The 15,514-nt window shown below is 27.8% G+C and overlaps 1 long non-coding RNA gene across 1 annotated transcript in view; it reads right to left on the bottom strand.

The window, feature by feature from the left end:
• Window positions 1–339: 339 nt before the first annotated feature.
• LOC119609918 overlaps window positions 340–15,514 on the bottom strand; it is a 66,839-nt gene continuing 51,664 nt past the window's right edge. The window contains exons 3-4 of the long non-coding RNA XR_005231962.1: window positions 11,305–11,373; window positions 340–407 (exon numbers count right to left, since the gene is read on the bottom strand). This is a non-coding gene — a long non-coding RNA (uncharacterized LOC119609918). The remainder of the gene's footprint in view (window positions 408–11,304; window positions 11,374–15,514) is intronic.

The raw sequence follows: 15,514 nt of genomic DNA, 5'->3' as shown, positions 1-15,514 counted from the left end.
GGATTTTATTATACACTGTTCCCAGCCAGGCGGCCTAACTATTACTAGTGTCATCATTAAGAAACTTCATTATCATTATGAATATCCCCCTTGCATCGTTATCGCCATCATCAGCATCTCCATGATGAGCATCGATGAACATCTGCATGCAACATATTGTAGGAACATATAGATGAAGTAGAAAGCAGTGGCAGAATACTCGTTATTCTTTTTTTCTTTATTAAAAACGGGAAAACAATACTACATACAACGTTAATACAGCAACAAACATGAATCATGAATATTTAAGTCATACCGCTGAATATTGACTGCAGTTTGTAAGCTTCTAATAACCGACTTTGCCTGAACTCAGTTGGTTAGTTGACGCGTTCCAAGACAGTTTGCAATTTGCTCCTACATTTAAAATACTAAATAAATATTGGTTTAAATTAGAAACAAACAAACAAACATACATACATTCACTCAACAAAAGCAATAGAAAATTTTAGAAATAAAATATTTTTGAAAATTTGAAAAAAAATATTTAAATTGTGTTTTTAAGAAATACAACGTGTAAAAATTTAAATAAAATTTTAAAAGTGCTTAAGTAAACATATGTGACATATCAATTTTGTGTGGAAAAAGTGTTCAATTGTTTTAAAAATATATTGCAAAAATTTAAAACTTTTATTTAAAATGAAAAAATTGTTGACATCTTTACAAGTTTAATTAAAGCAGTTTGTTTATTTGTTTAACAACTTTATTATGTCAAGGTAATTATTTATTCATATCTGTCTGTTTTATTTTTTTTATTAAAAATAAATAATAAAATCATTATCTTTACCGGCTTGTTGAACATTAACACCATAAAGTTTTACTTTGTCTTTTGCTACCATATGGAAAGTTTTTTTTTCATAGCTTGCAGCAAAAGTTATTAACCTATAGATGATGAAAATATATTCAAAGTGACTCTTTGTTTGGGATTTTTTCAAAATATATTTGCAAGTATGATAATGGAAGATGTTCGTGTTTTTATAAATTTTAAACTCTTTTAACATTTTTCAAACTTCTGCAAATTCTTAAAACTTTCATAAATTTTTGAAATATTTCAATTTTTTTTAATTCAAAATTTTTTTCAAACATCAAATAAATATTATGAAAAATTAAATTTTTAAAAAAGTTAACATTTTCAGACGAATTACAAATTTTTAAAGAATATGTTTAAAGTGAACAACTTTACATAAAAAAAAAATAAAATTTAGATAACTTGTACAGAGAAAATCTCTCAGTTTCTGAAACATTTATTCTAATGAAGTCTCTCAGTTTCTAAGAACTTTTCTATAGAGAAAATCTCTCAGTTTTTAAGAACTTTTCTATAAAGAAAATCTCTCAGTTTCTAAGAAAATCTCTAAGTTTCTGAGAAATTTTCTATAACGAAAATCTCTTAGTTTCTGAGAAAATTTCTATAAAGAAAATCTCTCAGTTTCTATGAAATTTTCTATAAAGAAAATCTCTCAGTTTGTGAGATATTTTCTCTCATTTTGTGAGATATTTTCTCTCATTTTGTGAGAAATTTTCTATAAAGAAAATCTCTCAGTTTGTGAGAAATTTTCTATAAAGAAAATCTCTCAGTTTGAGAGAAATTTTCTATAAAGAAAATCTCTCAGTTTGTGAGAAATTTTCTATAAAGAAAATCTCTCGGTTTGTGAGAAATTTTCTATAAAGAAAATCTCTCAGTTTGTGAGAAATTTTCTATATAGAAAATCCCTCAGTTTGTGAGAAATTTTCTATAAAGAAAATCTCTCAGTTTGTGAGAAATTTTCTATAAAGAAAATCTCTCAGTTTGTGAGAAATTTTCTATAAAGAAAATCCCTCAGTTCTGAGAGATTTCCTATAGAGAAAATCTCTGTTTCTGAGAAATTTTCTATAAAGAAAATCTCTCAGTTTCTGAGAGATTTCCTATAAAGAAAATCTCTCAGTTTCTGAGAGATTTCCTATAAAGAAAATCTCTCAGTTTCTGAGAGATTTCCTTTCTGAGAAATTTTCTATAACGAAAATTTCTTAGTTTCTGAAAAATTTTCTATAAAGAAAATCTCTCATTTTTTAAGAAATTTTCTATAACGAAATTTTCTCAGCATCTGAGAAATTTTCTATAACGAAAATTTCTCAGTTTCTGAGAAATTTTCTATAACGAAAATTTCTTAGTTTCTGAAAATTTTTCTATAAAGAAAATATCTCAGTTTCTAAGAAATTTTCTATAACGAAATTTTCTCACTTTCTGAGAAATTTTCTATAAGAAAATCTCTCAGTTTCTGAAAAATTCTCTGAAAATTGTCTATAACGAAAATATCTTAGTTTCTGAGAAATTTTCTATAAAGAAAATCTCTCAACTTCTGAGAAATTTTCTATAAAGAAAATCTCTCAGTTTCTGAGAAATTTTCTATAAAGAAAATCTCTCATTTTCTGATAAATTTTCTATAAAGAAACTCTCTCATTTTCTGATAAATTTTCTATAAAGAAAATCTCTCATTTTCTGATAAATTTTCTATAAAGAAAATCTCTCATTTTCTGATAAATTTTCTATAAAGAAAATCTCAAATTTTCTGATAAATTTTCTTTAAAGGAAATCTCCCAGTTTCTGAGAAATTTTCTATAGAGAAAATCTCTCAGTTTCTGAGAAATTTTCTATAAAGAAAATATTTCAGTTTCACAGAAATTCTCTATAAAGAAAATCTTTCAGTTTCATAGAAATTTTCTATAAAGAATATTTTTCAGCTTCAGAGAAATTTTCTATAAAAAAATCTTTTAGTTTCTGAGAAATTTTCTATAAACAAAATCTCCCAGATTCTGAAAAGTTTTCTATAGAAAAAATCCCTCATTTTCTTATAATTCTTATATAAAGAAAATCTTTCATATTTTGAGAAATTTTCTATAAAAAAAAATCGAAAAAAGTCAATTAAAATACAATTAATTTAATTAGCTGCCTACTTTTATTTTAAATGACATTAAGGGTTAAATATTCGCCAAAACCATTGAATTTTTTTGCAAATACAAAGTAGATTTTTTGAAGGGTTGATATGACTGTTTAACTGACGTTTTGTTGGTTGGTTGACTGGTTCGTTGCATAAATTCCCTGCAGTGCATTTAATTTGCATGTAATCTAATTATCCTTTTGGCAAAGTCATTTTAATTTAATACACATACATACATAACTATACACAGACACTTATATGAATACAATGACATTGTCGTACACTTAAGTATGTAAATATGGAAAGGATAAAAAAAACTATATGTCTATTACTACAAATTTAACATATGCTTTTATATTATTTTATATATAGATATTTGATATACTAGAGACATGAAAACAATGACTTTGTCGGAAAAAAAAATAAATAATAATACAAACCCTCACCAAAAGTTAAAAACTAAAAAGGAAACTTTTACGTATAGACCCAAAATCACGTTTCAACTATTTCAATATTCAAAACACGTTGTTATTAATTGTTTTTTTTTTCTATATGTGTTTGTAAGAGAGTTTTCACACATACATTATTCCTTATTTTAATACAGTGGGTATCAAAAGTAAGCAAAACAATATCATAACTATTAATAGTGAAGTCATTGCTATTCCACACTAACTTTACTTTAGATGATTTAAGAGGAAAAGTACACAGCTTTTGCGTAAAATTACTTCTAAGAATTCCTAATGAGTGGTAAAAACTCTTTAAACTCACTACATTTTGGACTACTTGGAGACAATAAAATAGCAATTTCGCCTGATTAAATAACATACATATCTGTCACAGAATCTTCTTAATATATAAATAATATTTAAAAAATTTCCAAGGGATCCGTTTCATACGGATACATTGTTTCCCCAAAATTTAAGAATCTACAGTCACAAACATATGTTTCTCACCATAATAAAATTTGTTTGTATAAGTGTTATATTTAAGTTTATTTATTTATTATATTTTACTTTTTGACTTTGTTTCCTTATTTACTCTCCTGCTTCTCTATTTTACTAATTGTATTAAATCATGTTTGTCTTGGTATATTAAGAATCATGTAATCTTATAAAAGGATTATACTTCTAAATCAAACACATACACACACACACACACACGCTCGTACACATTCCTACGTGCTAAGAAATTTGTGATTTATAAAATTTCGTATTTGTATTTATTTATTTATTTTTTTTTTTTGTGGTCATTTTTGGGATAAAGTTACAAAATTTTATTAGTTTATGCCAGAGATTATAGATAAATACACTTAAGATATTTTGATTATTTTTCTTAATGTTTTACTTTGGGGGGAACGTTGTACATTTCTAAGAAGAAAATAAATTTATTTTAAAATTGAATAAATCCTGGTCAAAGTTGAATTAGTTTTGAAGGCAAAAGGTAAAATGGGCGATTAATTTTGTAGATTTATTGTGGGCAGACACGTTGGTGAAGTTTAGAGATTATTTTGTAAATGTTTTATAGAAACAAATTAAATACAAAATATATTGATAGATTTTGTACTATTCCCAAAATGATCAATTTTCTATAAAGAAAACCCCACACCCCCTGAGAAATATTCCATAAGAGAACCTCTAATAAGCTGAGAATTTTTCTACAAAAAAATCTGCCTTAAACTGAGAAATATTCTATAAAGAGGTTCTCTTAAATTTTGAGAAATTTTCTATTAGGAAAATCTCTCAAATTGTGAGAAATTTTCTATAAAGAAAATCTCTCAAATTGTCAGAAATTTTCTATAAAGAAAATCTCTCAAATTGTGAGAAATTTTCTATAAAGAAAATCTTTTAAGTTATGAAAAATTTTCTATAAAGAAAATCTCTCAAAGTGTGAAAAATTTTCTATAAAGAAAATCTCTCAAATTGTGAGAAATTTTCTATAAAGAAAATCTCTCAAATTGTGAGAAATTTTCTATAAAGAAAATCTCTCAAATTGTGAGAAATGTTCTATAAAGAAAATCTCTCAAATTGTGAGAAATGTTCTATAAAGAAAATCTCTCAAATTGTGAGAAATGTTCTATAAAGAAAATCTCTCAAATTGTGAGAAATTTTCTATAAAGAAAATCTCTCAAATTGTGAGAAATTTTCTATAAAGAAAATCTCTCAAATTGTGAGAAATTTTCTATAAAGAAAATCTCTCAAATTGTGAGAAATTTTCTATAAAGAAAATCTCTCAAATTGTGAGAAATTTTCTATAAAGAAAATCTCTCAAATTGTGAGAAATTTTCTATAAAGAAAATCTCTCAAATTGTGAGAAATTTTCTATAAAGAAAATCTCTCAAATTGTGAGAAATTTTCTATAAAGAAAATCTCTCAAATTGTGAGAAATTTTCTATAAAGAAAATCTCTCAAATTGTGAGAAATTTTCTATAAAGAAAATCTCTCAAATTGTGAGAAATTTTCTATAAAGAAAATCTCTCAAATTGTGAGAAATTTTCTATAAAGAAAATCTCTCAAATTGTGAGAAATTTTCTATAAAGAAAATCTCTCAAATTGTGAGAAATTTTCTATAAAGAAAATCTCTCAAATTATGAGAAATTTTCTATAAAGAAAATCTCTGAAATTGTGAGAAATTTTCTATAAAATTGTCTATAAGGAAAATCTGAGCTTTTCTATAGAGGAAAGATCTCAGATTCTGTGAGCTTTTCTATAAAGAAAACATCTCAGATTCTGTGAGCTTTTCTATAGAGAAAAGATCTCAGATTCTGTGAGCTTTTCTATAGAGAAAACATTTCATGAATCCTAAGAAATTTCTATAGAAAAAATCTCACAGACAGTGAGAAGTTTTCTATAAAGAAAATCTCTAAGATTTTGAGAAGTTTTCTGTATTAAAATCTCTCAAATTCTGAGGAGTTTTCTAAATAGAAAAATAGAAAGTCTTTCAGATTCTGAGAAATAAAATCTTTCAGATTCTATGAAATTTTCTATAAATAAAATCTCTCAGATTCTAAGAAATTTTCAAAAGAGAAAATTTTGAAGTTTCTGAGAAATTTTTGGAAGTGTAAATTTCACAATTTCTAACAAAAACATTAAACATTCTTGAAAGAAATCTTAATTTCAGAATAATATTTTATAAGGTTTTCTATGGAGAAAATCTCTCAAGTTTCTATGTAATAAAAATATCTTAGATTCGGAGAAGTTTTCTATAGAGTAAATCTCTTCGATTCCGAGAAGATTTCTGTAATAAAAATCTCTTAAATTCCGAGAAGTTTTCTATAGAGTAAATGTCTCAGATTGTAAAAAAAAAATCATATAAATAAAACTCTCAGATTTAAGAAATATTCGAGAGAGAAAATTTTGCTCATTTCTGAGAATTTTTCTGAAGAGTTAAACTCTTAATTCCTAAAAAAAAAACTTTCTATAGACCTATACATATTCTCAGTTTCTGTGAAATATCTTAAAAAAATCATTCAGTTTCAGGGCAATTTTCTAGTTCTCAGTTTCTGAGATATTATATAAAGAAGAAAATCTCTCAGATTATAATTATAAGAATTTTAAATTAAGAAATTATTATTATTATTCCCATTTTCTAGATATACATGATAAACGATTCTCTGTTTAATTTGTTTGATTAACCACTTGCAGATTAGCAAAATTTAAACTAATCAATCAACAGTAATTTTGTGCTGAAGTATATACATTAGCAGACTGGCATTAAGAAATCGAAATTAATTTAATTTATACTCGTAAATAGGGCAAAAGATAATCTTTAATTTTAAATTTACTTCTTTGAAATGACAATAAGGCTTATAAGAATTGACAAACTTTATTTACTTTGATATAAAAGAAAATCAAACAAAATAGAAAAAATAAAAAAAGCCGCAAAAGAAAAATCTACTCTAAACAAAAGACTCTGACGAATACCAAAATACAAACTTATACACTGAATGCAACAGATATAAAAAACTTAAGAAGTAAAAAACAAAGAAACAAGAGTTCTATAAAGACGCCCAAGTCATGGATGTATAAAAGAAAATTAAAAATACAAGAAAACTTTAGCAAATGTGGTATAGAGAAAATTAGAAATACATAATAATAATAAACAAGAGAAATACTAGACATCTTCGCATATAAGACACATCAAATGAATAAGTTTACGCCAAATCTCTTGAGCGATGCCTGCAGGGTGGCAAATATAGAAGACAGTAAGAGTTTGACATGAACATTGAACCAAAAACAACAAAAGGCAACCTTTTTTGTAATACATAGAGTAAGTATTTCTAACAAATATTATTCTATCCTTGACACACTGAAATGTCTGAGAAACTTCCTTTAAAGAATGTCTTTCAGTTCCTTAGAAACTTTCTGTAAAGAAAAACTTTCAGTTTTTGGGAAATTTTCTACAAAGAAATCATCTCAGTCTTTGAGAAATTTTCTACAGAGAAATCCTTTTAGTTTTCTAGAAATGTTCTATAGAGAAATATCTCAGTTTCTGAAAAATTTCCTATAGAGAAAACCTCTCAATTTCTGACAAGTGCTGAATACAAAGGAATGAATAAGAATACTACAAGATAACTTAAGACACTCCAAGAAAAAAATAAAAAAAGCAAAAAAAAAAGGAAAATGAAGAAATAATAAAAAAACATAAAAATAAACGCAAGTTTAAATAAATAAAAATTAAATGCAAGAAAAGAAAAAAAAACTAAATAAATGTTGCTGTTGATGATGTTGAAGTATGAGTAACAAAACTGAACACCCTCAACAGCAACAAGTAAAAGACATAAAAAGAATTTGTTACCAGCAAAACATGGGCAGAGAGCGAGCAATGGCAAAAAAAAAACGCGTAATCATGATTAATTGCAGGATAAATGACTCTACACCACTCACCCGAAAGGACATAAACTAAGAGACTAAAAGACTACTGCACGCACGCTAGTCCTGTCTATACATTAAAGAAAAGCCGGCTAAAAGTAAAAAAAAAAAAATAACAACAAAAACAAAGTATTCGACGAGATGAACTAAATGCAGCTTTTAAATTATTTACTTGTAAACCACTTGTATGTCTGTTGGACTTCTTTTTTTTATACCCACCATCAAAAAAGATGGGGGGTATATTGATTTTGTCATTCCGTTTGTAACACATCGAAATATTGGTCATAGACCCACAAAAGTATATATATTCTGGGTCCTCATTAAATTCTAAGTCGATCTAGCCATGTCTGTCCGTCTGTCCGTCTGTCCGTCCGTCCGTCTGTCTGTCTGTCTGTCTGTTGAAAGCACGATAGAGTCCCAATGGAAAGAGCTAGAGGGTTGAAATTTTACATAAATATTTCTAACAGGTTAGGTTTGTTTGGTATTGAAAATGGGCAATATCGGTCCACATTTTCTGATAGCCCCCATACAAGTGGCCCCTCGAAAAGCAGCTTTAACAGCCATAACTTGTTTAAAAATACGAATATAGCGATAAAATTCGGCATATGGAAGTTTCTTATGATCCAAAATCATTATGCAAAATTTTATGAGGATCGGTTCATAATTGACCCTACCCCCCATATAAGGTCCCCTTCAGAAAATGACTTTAACGCTCATTACTGGCTTAAAAATACTAGTATATAGATGAAATTCGACATAAGTAAGTTTCATACGAGTCAAAATCTATCTAAAAAATTTTATGAGGATCGGCCCATGATTGACTCTACCCCCCATAGAAACCTCCCCTTTAGAAAATGACTGCAACGCTCATTAATGGCTTAAAAATACGAGTGTAGCGATGAAATTCGACACAAATAAATTTAATACGAACCAAATTCTGTCTACCAAATTATATTAGGATCGACCCATAATTGACCCTACCCCCTATATAAGGTCCCCTTCAGAAAATTACTTTAACGCTTATAACTGGCCTAAAAAATACGAGTATATAGATGAAGTTCGACATAAGTAAGTTTCATTCTAGTCAAACGAGGTTTGATGGTGGGTATATAAGATTCGGCATTGCCGAATATAACACTCTTACTTGTTTTTTTTGTCTTTGTGCGTCCTTCCAATCACTCATTTATTCATTAAGGGAATGACTAACTCTTTTTTGTCGTTTCTCGTTTTTTGACCATGAACATGCAAGAGGTAGATATTAATGGTTTTTAGTTTTTTTCTTTAAAGTAATTAAAAAATTGAAGATTTTCATTTTGGGGAGGAAGTATGAGGGATTTCTAACTGGTGCAATGCAAAAAATTAAAATTACTAAATTTTCGTTCAGGCTTCGATTTTATAATAAAGAAAATATCTTAAATTCTTGAGAAATCTAAGAAATTTTCTACACAGAAAACCTGACAATTTCTGAGAAACTTTATATACAGAAAACCTCTCAGTTTCTGAGAAATCTTCTATACAAAAAACCTTTCTGTTTCTGAGAAATTTTCTACACAGAAAACCTCTTAATTATTGAGAAATTTTCTATACAAAAAACCTCCCAGTTTTAGAGAAATTTTTTATAGAGAAAATCTCTCATTTTCTGAGAAATTTTCTATAGAGAAAATCTCTCATTTTCTGAGAAAATTTCTATAGAGAAAATCTCTCATTTTCTGAGAAATTTTCTATAGAGAAAATGTCGCAGTTTTTGACAAATTTTCTATAGGGAAAATCTCTCAGTTTCTGAGAAATTTTCTATAGAGAAAATCTCTCATTTTCTGAGAAAACCTCTCAGTTTCTGAAAATTTTCTGTACAGAAAATATTCTATACAAAAAATCTTTCAGTTTCTGAAAAATTTTCTATACAGAAATCCTCTCAATTTCTGATAAATTTTCTATACCGAAAACCTCTCAGTTTCTGAGAAATTTTCTATAGAGAAAATAACTTAGTTTCTAAAAAATGTTCTATAGAGGAAATCTGTTAGTTTCAGAAAAATTTTCTATAGAGAAAATCTCTCAGTTTCAGAGAAATTTTCTATAGAGAAAATTTTTTATTTTGAGAGAAATTTTCTATAGAGAAAATCTCTCAGTTTCGGACAAATTTTTTGTAGACAAAATCTGTCAGTTTGCGAGAAATTTTCTAAGAGAAAATTTCTCAGTTTGTGAGAAATTTTCTATAGGGAAAATCTCTCAGTTTGTGAGAAACTTTCTATAGAGAAATTTTCTCAGCTTATGAGAAATTTTCTATAGAGAAGATCTCTCAGTTTGTGAGAAATTTTCTATAGAGAAATTCTCTCAGTTTATGAGAGATTTCTATAGATATAACCTCTCAGTTTCTGATAAATTTTCTATAGAGAAAATCTCTTAGCTTGTGAGACATTTTCTATAGAGAAAATCTTTCAGTTTGTGAGACAACTTCTATATAGAAAATCTCGCAGTTTGTGAGACATTTTTTTGTAGACAAAATCTTTCAGTTTTCGAGAAATTTTCTGAGAGAAAATTTCTCAGTTTGTGAGAAATTTTCTATAGAGAAATTTTCTCAGTTTCTGATAAATTTTCTATAGGGAAAATCTCTTAGTTTCTGAGAAATTTTGTATAGAAAAAATCTCTCAGTTTCTGAGAAATCTTCTATAGAGAAAATCTCTCAGTTTCTGAGATTTTGAAAGTCTTTCGACAGAGAAAAATTTTTCGTTGCAAAGAATATTAAAAAATTATCTTAGAAAATTAGCTTTAATCCCTAAAATTCAAATCCCTTTAAGGAAAATATTCCTTTGTGAAACCAATGTCCTTCTTGATTAACAAAAATTAAATTTTGGCATCAGTTGTTGTTATATTTCTGCTAAAGACAAAAAACCGGACACAAAAAAAAAAATCAAAAAAAATAAATAGGAAAAACAACTCTTGACTGTTGGGCACTTTATTGTTTTTGAAAAGTTGTTGTTTTATAAACTTAGACAAGTGAAAAAAATGGATTATGGCACTAGACGCTATTAAGGACGAAAATAAGGAAAAAGGAAAAAGTCATATAATAAAACAAAGAAATAAAAATTTCACTGGTAATGAATCAAAACAATTTTCATATTTTTCCTAATTAATCTTCTTTCTTATACAGGAATGAAGGGAGTGACTGCAAACAAGAAAGGAAGGAAAAAATTATGATTTTTGTAAAGAAAAATATGCGTATTTTTCTTAGAAGTTTTTTTTCTCTTGCTGCGTTTTCCGCTCATTCTTTTATAATGTTGTAATTTTTTTTTTTTTTTGTATTTTTTCAACCAGGGTGTCAAATCTTAAGAAATAAATGCTCTTATAAGTGTAATAAGCACAAAATGACGTTGGAATGTGTAGAACGGAATGCAGAAAGTGAGTTAGGTGGGGTTAAAGGAACTAAATTAGTTAAAGAACGAAAAAAGAAATACAAATAAATAAAACTTAAAGTAAGAGCAACTTACCTTTTTAAGCTGAAGGAACCGATGAGTGAGTGTATGAATGAATTATGGTGGATGATTTTAAACCAAAACCTGAAAGTAAACAATGTGAACATATAGAAAATTTATCTTGAATGGAAAGTATTCTTTAAAGAATTTTTTATAAATTAAACTTTTTCTATGTAGAAAATTTCTTTTGAAATGAGACATTTTCTTTATGGAAAATATCTTCTATAAAGAAAATGTTTCCTTTTTATTCCAGCGGTCACGTTTCTAGCTATTGTTGTTTTAAGCTCTTCATTTCCTCTTAACTTAAACAATTTGTGTCTATGAAGGGCAGATGTAGTTGTGGGTAGATGTAGTTGCTTACGTATTTTCTCCTCATGTCCTTCAAAAATACATATTTTATTCATTTAGTCTTGCAAAAGGAAATGAGACGCTGTAGTAATGAAGATAACATTTCCTGTTGTCAGCAGTTGTAAAGTTATGAGAATATAAAAGAACAAGACGAAAGAAATACTTAATGAAAATAAAAAATAAGAACAATGATGAAAACTTTTATTTTGTGTTTAGTTGAAGAAAAGTGTGTTTTAAAAAGAAAACAATCAACTGATTAAAAACGAATTTGAAGTAAAAATTATTTGCTTTAAACACTTTAAATACGTTTTATTGTTTTAGAATTATTGCTAAAAAATTCAAACATTTTTCTTTTGCCTTGTTTGATGTTGGTCCCCTTATATGGGGGCTAGGGTCAATTATGGACCCATCCACATAAAATTTCGTAGAGAGGTTTTGGCTCGTCAGAAACTTACTTATGTAATTTCATTGCTATTCTCGTATTTTTAATCCAGTAATGGGCATTATAAAACTTTTTTTAAAGGGGACCTTATATGGGGAGTAGGGTCAATTATGGACCGATCCTCATACAATTTGTTAGGGAGATTTCTGGAACTTAATTATATTAAATTTCACTGTTATACTCGAACTTTTAAAACAGTAATGCCCGTTAAAGCTGTTTTTCAGGTATCCACTTGTATGGGGGCTATCCGAAAATGTGGACCGATATCGCCCATTTTCAATAACAAACAAACCAAACAATATTTGTGGAAAATTTTAACACTCCATCTCGTTCCGTTCGGATTCTATCGTGTTTTCAACAGAAAGACAGACGGACAGAAGGACGGACATGGCTAGATCGTCTTAGAATTTAATAAGGACCCAGAATATATATATACTTTTGTGGGTCTATGACCAATATTTCGATGTGTTACAAACGGAATGATAAATTTTTTTAAACATTTTCAGATTTCAACTCTCCAACTCATTCCGTTCGGACTCTATCGTGTTTTCAACAGACAGACAGCCGGACAGACGGACAGACGGACGGACATAGCTAGATCGTCTTAGAATTTAATAAGAGCCCAGAATATGTATACTTTTGTGAGTCTATGACCAATATTACGACGTGTTACAAACGGAATGACATTTTTCAAAAATTTACAGATTTTCAACAGACAGACAGACGGACGGACATGGCTAGATCGTCTTAGAATTTAATAAGGACCCAGAATATATATACTTTTGTGGATCTATGACCAATATTTCAATGTGTTACAAAGGGAATGACAAATTTTTTCAAACATTTTCAGATTTTCTCTATAGAAAATTTCCCATAACTAGAAATTTTTTCTATAGAAAATTTCTGAAACATTGAGCTTTTCATTATGGAAAATTTCTCAAAATCTGAGAAATACTCAATAGACAATGGTGATTGCATTTTCTTCATAGAATCTTTTCAAAAATTGAGAGAATTTCTCTGCAGAAAATTTTAAGAAAATGAAGGCTATATAGAAAGTTTCTCAGAAACTGGGAGACTTTTACAAGAAATTTTCTCAGAAACAAATAGATTTTCTTTATAGAAAATTTCTCAGAAACTGAGATAATTTCTCTATATGCATTTTTTCGGATACTTAAAGATTTCTCTATAGAAAATTTGTCAAAAAATAAGAGATTTACTCTATAGATAATTTCTCAGAAACTGAAACATTTTTTCAATAAAAAATTTCTAAGAAACTGAGATATTTTCTCTATAGAAAATTTCTCAGCAACAGAGAGATATTTTCTCTATCGAAAATTTTTCGAAAACTGAAAGATTTTCTTCATAAAAAGCTTCTCAAAAACTTAGTTTTTTGTCTATAGAAAATTTCTTAGAATCTAGAAGAATATCTTCATAGAAAATTTCCAAGAAATTCAGTAATGAAAAATTCTTATAAATGGTGAGATAAAAGATATTTGCAATGTAGAAAATTTCTTAGAAACTAAATGATTATCTCTATTGAAAATTTATCAAAACTGTGATATTTTCTTTATAAAAAGAAACTGAAAGATTTTCTCTTCAGAAAATTTCTCAGAAATTTTCTCCATAGAAAAATTTACAGAAGAAAAGGAATATTCTTGAATGAAATTGAGAAATTTAGAAAATCTGTTTTAATTTTACTGAAATGTCAAAAACATATAGCCAGAGACACCAATATAATTGTCAAACATCGAATTCATTTAAAATCATTATTGAAATTATCTTAAAATCCTTTTTGGAATAATAGTATTTTTTTTTTTTTTTTTTCTTATTAAAATATTTGCTAGAAACCAAGTCAAGCAAATGAGGTTAAATATGCAAAACAGCGACAACAACTGACAATATTCAATTTTTTTTTTTTTCAAACAGAAACCACAATATGAAAAAAATACGTGAAAAAATAAATTCAAATTGCCGACATAAAGCCCCAGCAAACAGACTAGCAACCCTTTCTGGTAGAGCTAAAGCAACAGCAAGAAAAAAGTAACAGCAAATGAATGTACAAATAAAAAAAAAACGGAATGGCTGGTATGATGGTTTGTAATTTACAAAGTCAAGTGACAGCTTAAAAATTGCAAATTTTTGTCACTTTTCTTACTCACTACACAACATTAGCGTTCAGTAATAATATTTCTTTTTCCTGTTCATCATACTTGTTGCCTTATTCATCTTCTGGTTTGTTCCCATTTTCCCAACACAAAACGGATGATGAATATAAAAACCGCTTTGATCATTTATTATGATGGTAGAAAATGTTAAAAAGTGGTAGGTAAGCAACAAAAAGACGGCCCAAAAAAAAGCTTGTTATAAAATAACATAAAAATGTAGTTACCCCAAAAAAAGTACAATACTTTTGGGTAAAAAAAAAAAAATGAAAAGGAAATTGTAGTATAACTTAAGGCACATAAAAATAACAATTGAAATAAATGAGCAGTGGGTAGTAAGAGAAAAAAAATTGTAACAATAACAATACCACTACTACTTTTACAACTGCAACAACAACAAAATCATTCATAATGAAGAATCCTACATACAAACTTGTATATTTAACGAAATGTGATTGTATATTTTTGTAAGTCACTTGTTAAGGTTTTTTGCCAACCTCTCTTTCAACACTTGTTAGATTTTATGATTGTGTTGTTTTTGTAAGAAAAAACAAATCCTGTTGCCCAAAAAATATAAAACTTTATGAAGCCTGTATAATTTTCACTTTTTTTGTAAAATTGTTATTGAATTTTTTTGTCAGTTTCTTTTTATTATACTTGGTGTCTTTCGTTGGTTTTTGTGAGAAAATTGAAACTTAATTGTTTGTCAGACCACAGTATATAGTGTTAAGTGGTCCTTTATTATTATCTCTTTATTTTCATCAAGATCTAAAGTATTATATGAAATACCGGGTCACAATATATTTTTATTTGATAGAGAAACACACAGAACTGAACTAGAAGAGAATAAGAACAGAACTAGAACAGAACTAGAATAGAACTAGAACAGAACTAGAACAGAACTAGAACTGAACTAGAACTGAACTAGAACTGAACTAGAACTGAACTAGAACTGAACTAGAACTGAACTAGAACTGAACTAGAACTGAACTAGAACTGAACTAGAACTGAACTAGAACTGAACTAGAACTGAACTAGAACTGAACTAGAACTGAACTAGAACTGAACTAGAACTGAGCTAGAACTGAACCAGAACTGAACTAGAACTGAACTAGAACTGAACTAGAACTGAACTTGAACTGAACTAGAACTGAACTAGAACTGAACTAGAACTGAACTAGAACTGAACTAGAACTGAACTAGAACTGAACTAGAACTGAACTAGAACTGAACTAGAACTGAACTAGAACTGAACTAGATCTGAACTAGAACT

Source organism: Lucilia sericata, unplaced genomic scaffold (genome assembly GCF_015586225.1).
Source record: "Lucilia sericata isolate MDLA Ls3-8-SP2 unplaced genomic scaffold, ASM1558622v1 Contig001085F_arrow, whole genome shotgun sequence".
Classification (NCBI taxonomy): Eukaryota; Metazoa; Arthropoda; class Insecta; order Diptera; family Calliphoridae; genus Lucilia; species Lucilia sericata.
The sequence above is the reverse complement of the archived record's forward strand: the minus strand, read 5'-3'. Positions and strand labels throughout refer to the sequence as shown.